This window comes from Lithobates pipiens, unplaced genomic scaffold, assembly GCF_037356315.1.
Source record: "Lithobates pipiens isolate NorthernLeopardFrog02 unplaced genomic scaffold, aLitPip1_a1.2 Scaffold_41, whole genome shotgun sequence".
Lineage (NCBI taxonomy): Eukaryota > Metazoa > Chordata > Amphibia > Anura > Ranidae > Lithobates > Lithobates pipiens.
The window spans coordinates 5589639-5595638 of record NW_027507861.1 but is presented as its reverse complement, the minus strand read 5'-3'; the positions used below and the strand labels follow the sequence as shown (position 1 = coordinate 5595638).

The window sequence follows — 6000 nt, the reverse complement described above, 5'->3', positions numbered from 1 at the left end:
ATCATGTATTAGCTCAGGATCTGGCAATGAAGAAAACACTTGGTAACATTGCCCAGTTAGTGAATGATGAAAATGCATTACATGTTCGGTTAAAGCTCCATAAAAAAGATAAATATATGAATTATGAGGAAAAAAAAGTCAGTGCATCCGATCATTACATTCCAGTTTGCAGATTTTGTTTTTATAAAGTAGCATTTTATCTTTTCACTTCATCCCTACCTTATGGGATAACATTGGGGCTATGAAGCTAACGGAACACCCGCAACTCCTTTAATATCCCCCGTCTTCCAGAGTTACCTCTCTACAAGCTTCTCTGCTGAAGCTTGTGAATCCTCTGGTTGCAGATTATCCCGGTATTAACTGTAAACATTTGTCACATTCAGAGCATTAAAATGGCTTCTCACCAGTGTGAACTCTCTGGTGTGTGTTAAGATTTGATTTCTTTGTAAAAGCTTTGCCACATTCAGAACACTGATATGGCTTCTCTCCAGTGTGAACTCTCTGGTGTCTGTAAAGATTTGATTTCTTTGTAAAAGCTTTGCCACATTCAGAACACTGATATGGTTTCTCTCCAGTGTGAACTCTCTGGTGTTTGTTAAGATATGATTTTAGTGTAAAAGCTTTGCCACATTCAGAACACTGATATGACTTCTCTCCAGTGTGAACTCTCTGGTGTTTGATAAGATTTGATTTTAGTGTAAAAGCTTTGCCACATTCAGAACACTGATATGGCTTCTCTCCAGTGTGAACTCTCTGGTGTGTGATAAGATTTAATTTTAGTGTAAAAGCTTTGCCACATTCAGAACACTGATAGGGCTTCTCTCCAGTGTGAACTCTCTGGTGTGTGATAAGATTTGATTTTAGTGTAAAAGCTTTGCCACATTCAGAACACTGATATGGCTTCTCTCCAGTGTGAACTCTCTGGTGTATGATAACATCTGACTTCTGTGTAAAAGCTTTGCCACATTCAGAACACTGATATGGCTTCTCTCCAGTGTGAACCCTCTGGTGTGCAATAAGTTTTGAGTTTGATGTAAAAGTTTTATGACATTCAGAACACTGAAATGGTTTTTCTTTATTGTGAATCTTCTGGTGTGTGATAAGTTTTGCCTCCATTGTAAAACCTTTTGTTGCGTTCCAAACAAGAAATATCTTCTGAAATGACTCCTCTTATGTATACATGGGATGGACTTTACTATAAAGCCATTGTCACTTCCAGAACACTGAAATGACTTCTCTCCTGTTGTCCTCTGAGGCTGGATCAGTGTTGAAAAGGATCCAAAATATTTATGACTTTTAGAACACGGATATGTCTTGAATCCTTTGTGAATCCTCCAGTGAACTGCAATAAAAACTTTCAGTCACTTATAACACCCAAATGGATCATTTCCAATGTGACTTTGTTTTATTGATGAAGACCAGCATGACCAAAAACTTGGTTCCTCAGTCCACCTGTACAGAAAAAAAAAAAACAGAATTCTGTAAAAAAAAGGGTTTTAATAAAATTACTTTATTTTTTAACATTTTATATTAACTGCTTCCCACTCAGCCTATTGTAATATGACGGGCAAAAGGAGCCATATTATTCTGGGAGATTTTTCTACATGGACATTCCAACATGTAAATCACTTTGCTTGTAGAGCAATTAATAAATCTTTTCATTTTAAATGTTTTGGATCGATCTGAATCAGTGAATATCTGAGGAACATGTGAGGTACATTGAATGAAAGTACAAATGAGTGAATTAGTAGAGAATATTGAAAAAGTGCAGACATGTGACCCCTGATAGTGCTAAGGGTTAAATATATTTCTACCCAGAACAAGCAAAAATGAAAAAAAAAATACGGTCAACTGAAAAGTGTTATGGGAAAACTCCCAACGTTTCAAACCAACAAAATGAAACCTTCTGCATGTGCTGATCGGCCTACACCGATGAAAAAAAGTTTTTTTTTAATATTTTTTGGGGATATTTATTATAGCAAAACGTAAAATATAATGCTTTTTTTTTAAAAAAATGTTGTCTTTTTTTGTTTATAGTGCAAAAAATAAAAACCGCAGAGGTGATCAAATACCACCAAAAGAAAGTGGGACAAAAGGGACGTTAATTTTGTTCGGGAGCCATGTTGCAGGACCTCACAATTGCCAGTTTAATCGACGCAGTACCAAATCGCAAAAAGTGGTCTGGTCTTTGGCCAGCAAAATGGTCCGGGGCTTAAAGTGGTTGTATAGTCTAAATTTGAACCTTTACCTACAGGTAAGCCTATAATAAGGTTTACCTGTATGTAAAAAAAAATCTCCTAAACCCGTATGGTTTAGGAGATATTCCCTTCATAATGAGCCGCTGACTGCAGTTGCGCATGCGCACAGGGGATTCTCGGCTGGAAGCCCGGCAGACGCCAGACCCTGCCGGGAGGAAATCTCCCCCACACGTGCATGGGAGTGACTACATCACGGCTCCAGACACTCACAGCGCTGGAGTCCCGATACCCAGAAGACACGCCGAGGGAACATGTCAGCTCCCTCAGCGTGCATCGGGTGAGATGTCGGGGCCTCGTTCTAAGGTAAGTATTTCATAATGAGCTAGTATGCAGTGTATACTAGCTCATTATGCCTTTTCCCTTACAGGTGTGTAAAAAAAATTTCAGCGGGTATACAACCGCTTTAAGTGGTTAAGAGTCAGCAACTATAGCTGGTAATATAAGGAGACTTACCTTTCCAGGGATCCAGTGATGTCCTCACCTGAACCAATTTGTCAATGGTCTTTGGGTGAAGGCACCGGCATCTCAAGTAAGGTAACAGGAAGTGATGCCTTTCGACCTTCACAGTCAGTTTTCTACTGCGCATGCGGGAGCCGCTCTACACCTTGTGAATGGTCCTGCAGTCTTCTGGGACCTGTGATGTGTACCAGAAGACTGCGGGGGTGGGGGAGAGGGGGATGAACTTCCAGCTCAGACTGCGGTGATCTGATCTGGAAGTGAGCGGGTACCTGCCAAAATCAGGTACCCACCCCCCTCAAAAAAAGTGCCAAATGTGTCAGTGGAGGGGGGAGGATGCTAGACATGTGCAAAAGGAAAAAATTAATTTCATTTAGTTATATTTGCTAAATTCATTAAATTCGTTTTCGGATTTTGTTTTGTTTTCTACCGAATTAGAAAAATCGGTCGCATTCGAAAATATTTCAACCAAATTCGAAAATATTGCTACCGGATTCAAAATTATTTCAACCGGATTCGAAAATATTTTGCGACCCATATTTAGGGCCATGTATCTCGAGGTCACTTGGTGCTAGAAACCCCACATTTGGAGATGTTGTAGTGCTAGTTCTACTGTGTTTGCATACCAAATTTGGTTTCTAGCTATAAGTGGCCCCGAGATACGTGGCCCCAAAGTTGGGTTGCAAAATGTCAGTCTCTGCTGCAGAAAAGTATTTGGCATATTGCCCATATCTGGGGTCACTTGGTGGCGTGGCAAGTGGACAATACACAACTTGTGGCAGGTGACGTGGCAAGTGGACAATGACATACATCATATGTACTTGTCTTGCAATCGACATCCGTGACTTCTTCAATCAGACATGCTGACAACTTCATTGATGTGATAAATATAATGAAATAAGATGTGTGTGTTTTTTGCACTGTACACTGCAAGTATGAGAAGTGGATACGATAGATGTATATAAGTAACTATTATTATAATAATAATAATATTATAATAAAATAGAAAATAGACTAGAAAAAAGACAGAACAGAACAGAATAGAATATATTATATTTTGTTCTATTCTTTTTCTAGTGTATTTTTTTATATTCAATTAAAATCTTTTCTATTAAAATCAAAATCATTATATACAAAATTCGAATTTTCGGAAGATGGTTTTATAATATATATATATATTCGACATTTGAATTTCGTATAGAATGATTTAGATTTTAATAGAAAAGATTTTAATAGAATATAAAAGAATAGACTAGAAAAACAATAGAACAGAATAGAATATAGATATTATCTATTTCATTTTTAATTTTTTTTGCAGATTACTATTTGTTTTAATAAGATTTCCTGCAGACTATTAGCGTCCATTTCATTTTTTTGTAGATCTCCTGCAGACAATTATTATCTATTTTGTTTTCTCGCCAGATCTCCTACAGACTATTAGCATCTATTTCTTTTTAGCAGATCTCCTGTAGACTATTAACAGCCATGTCACTTCTTTTTTTTTGCAGATCTCCTGCAGACTCTTAGAATCAATTTCATTTTTCTTTTTTCGCAGATTACTATTTATTTCCATCAGATCTCCTGCAGTATATTAACATATATTTCACTTTTTGCAGATCGCATGCAGACTATTAGCATCTATTTCATTTTTTTGCAGATTACTATTTATTTCCATCAGATCTCCTGCAGACTATTAGCATTTATATAATGTTTTTGCATATCACCTGCAGACTATTAGTATCTATTTCATTTTCTCATCAGATCTGCAGACTATAAGCATCTATTTATTTTTGCTGATCTCCTGTAAACTATTAGCAGCCATTTCCCTGTGTTTAGAGATATAAGCGGTGATGATGTCTCTCTTGTTGTCTCTTCCTCATACCGTTCCTCCATTCATAAATGAAATAAATGCTAATAGTCTGAATATAAAAGAATAGACTAGAAAAACAATAGAACAGAACAGAATAAAATATAATATATTCTGTTCTGTTCTATTTTTCTAGTCTATTTTTTCTATTTTATTATAATCTTTTCTATCCAAATTTAAAATTAATCAATTTAAAAATTTAAATTCATACTATTCGAAATTCAAATTTGTTCTATTTGAAATTCGAATTTCAGAAGATGGTTGTAGGTTCTTTCTATTTTATTCTATTCAATTATATTTGTTCTAATCTTTTCTATTTGAATTAGAAATTTTGGAAGATGGTTAGTTACTTATATACATCTGTCACATCAACTTCTCATACTTGCAGTGTACAGTGCAAAAAAATACACATCTTATTTCATTATATTTATCACATCAATGAAGTTGTCAGCATGCCTGATTGAAGAAGTCACGGATGTCGATTGCAAGGCAAGTACATATGCTGTATGTCATTGTCCACTTGCCACATCACCTGCCACAAGTTGTGTATTGTCCACTTGCCTCAACACCTGCCACGAGTGCCACGTGACCAAGTTGTGGATTGTCCACTTGCCACGTCACCTGCCACCTGTGGGGTTCCTAGCACCAAGTGACCCTGAGATATGGGCAATATGCCAAATACTTTTCTGCAGAAGACAATGACATTTTGCGACCCGACTTTGGGGCCACGTATATTGTAGCTAGAAACCCCAAATTTGGTATGCAAACACAGTAGAACTAGCACTACCAAATTTGGGGTTTCTAGCACCAAGTGACCCCAAGATATGTGGCCCCAAATTCGGTTTGCAAAATGTCATTCTCTGCTGCAGAAAAGTGCTTGACATTTTGCGACCCGACTTTGGGCCCCCATACCTCGGGATCACTTGGTGCTAGAAACCACAAAATTGGAGATGTTGTAGTGCTAGTTCTACTGTGTTTGCATACCAAAGGGTTTATAGCTATAAGTTGCCCCGAGATACGTGGCCCCAAATTCGGGTCGCAAAATGTCAAGCACTTTTCTGCAGCAGAGAATGACATTTTGCAAACCGAATTTGGGGCCACATATCTCGGGGCCACTTTATAACTGTAAGTGGCCCTGAGGTACATATCTCAGGGTCACTTGGTGCTAGGAACCCCACAACTTGTGGCATGTGATGTGGCAAGTGGACAATCCACAACTTGGTCACGTGGCACTTGTGGCAGGTGACGTGGCACTCGTGGCCGGTCAAGTGGCACTCATGGCCGGTCATGTGGCACTCGTGGCAGGTGTCGTGGCAAGTGGACAATACATAACTTGTGGCAGTTGATGTGGCAAGTGGACAATACACAACTTGTGACAGGTGACGTGGCAAGTGTACAATACACAACTTGTGACAGGTG

General features: G+C 38.1%; 1 pseudogene; it reads right to left on the bottom strand.

Annotated features, from left to right (window-relative positions):
- Nucleotides 1-387: 387 nt before the first annotated feature.
- Nucleotides 388-6000, bottom strand: part of LOC143956787 (uncharacterized) — an 802170-nt pseudogene continuing 796557 nt past the window's right edge.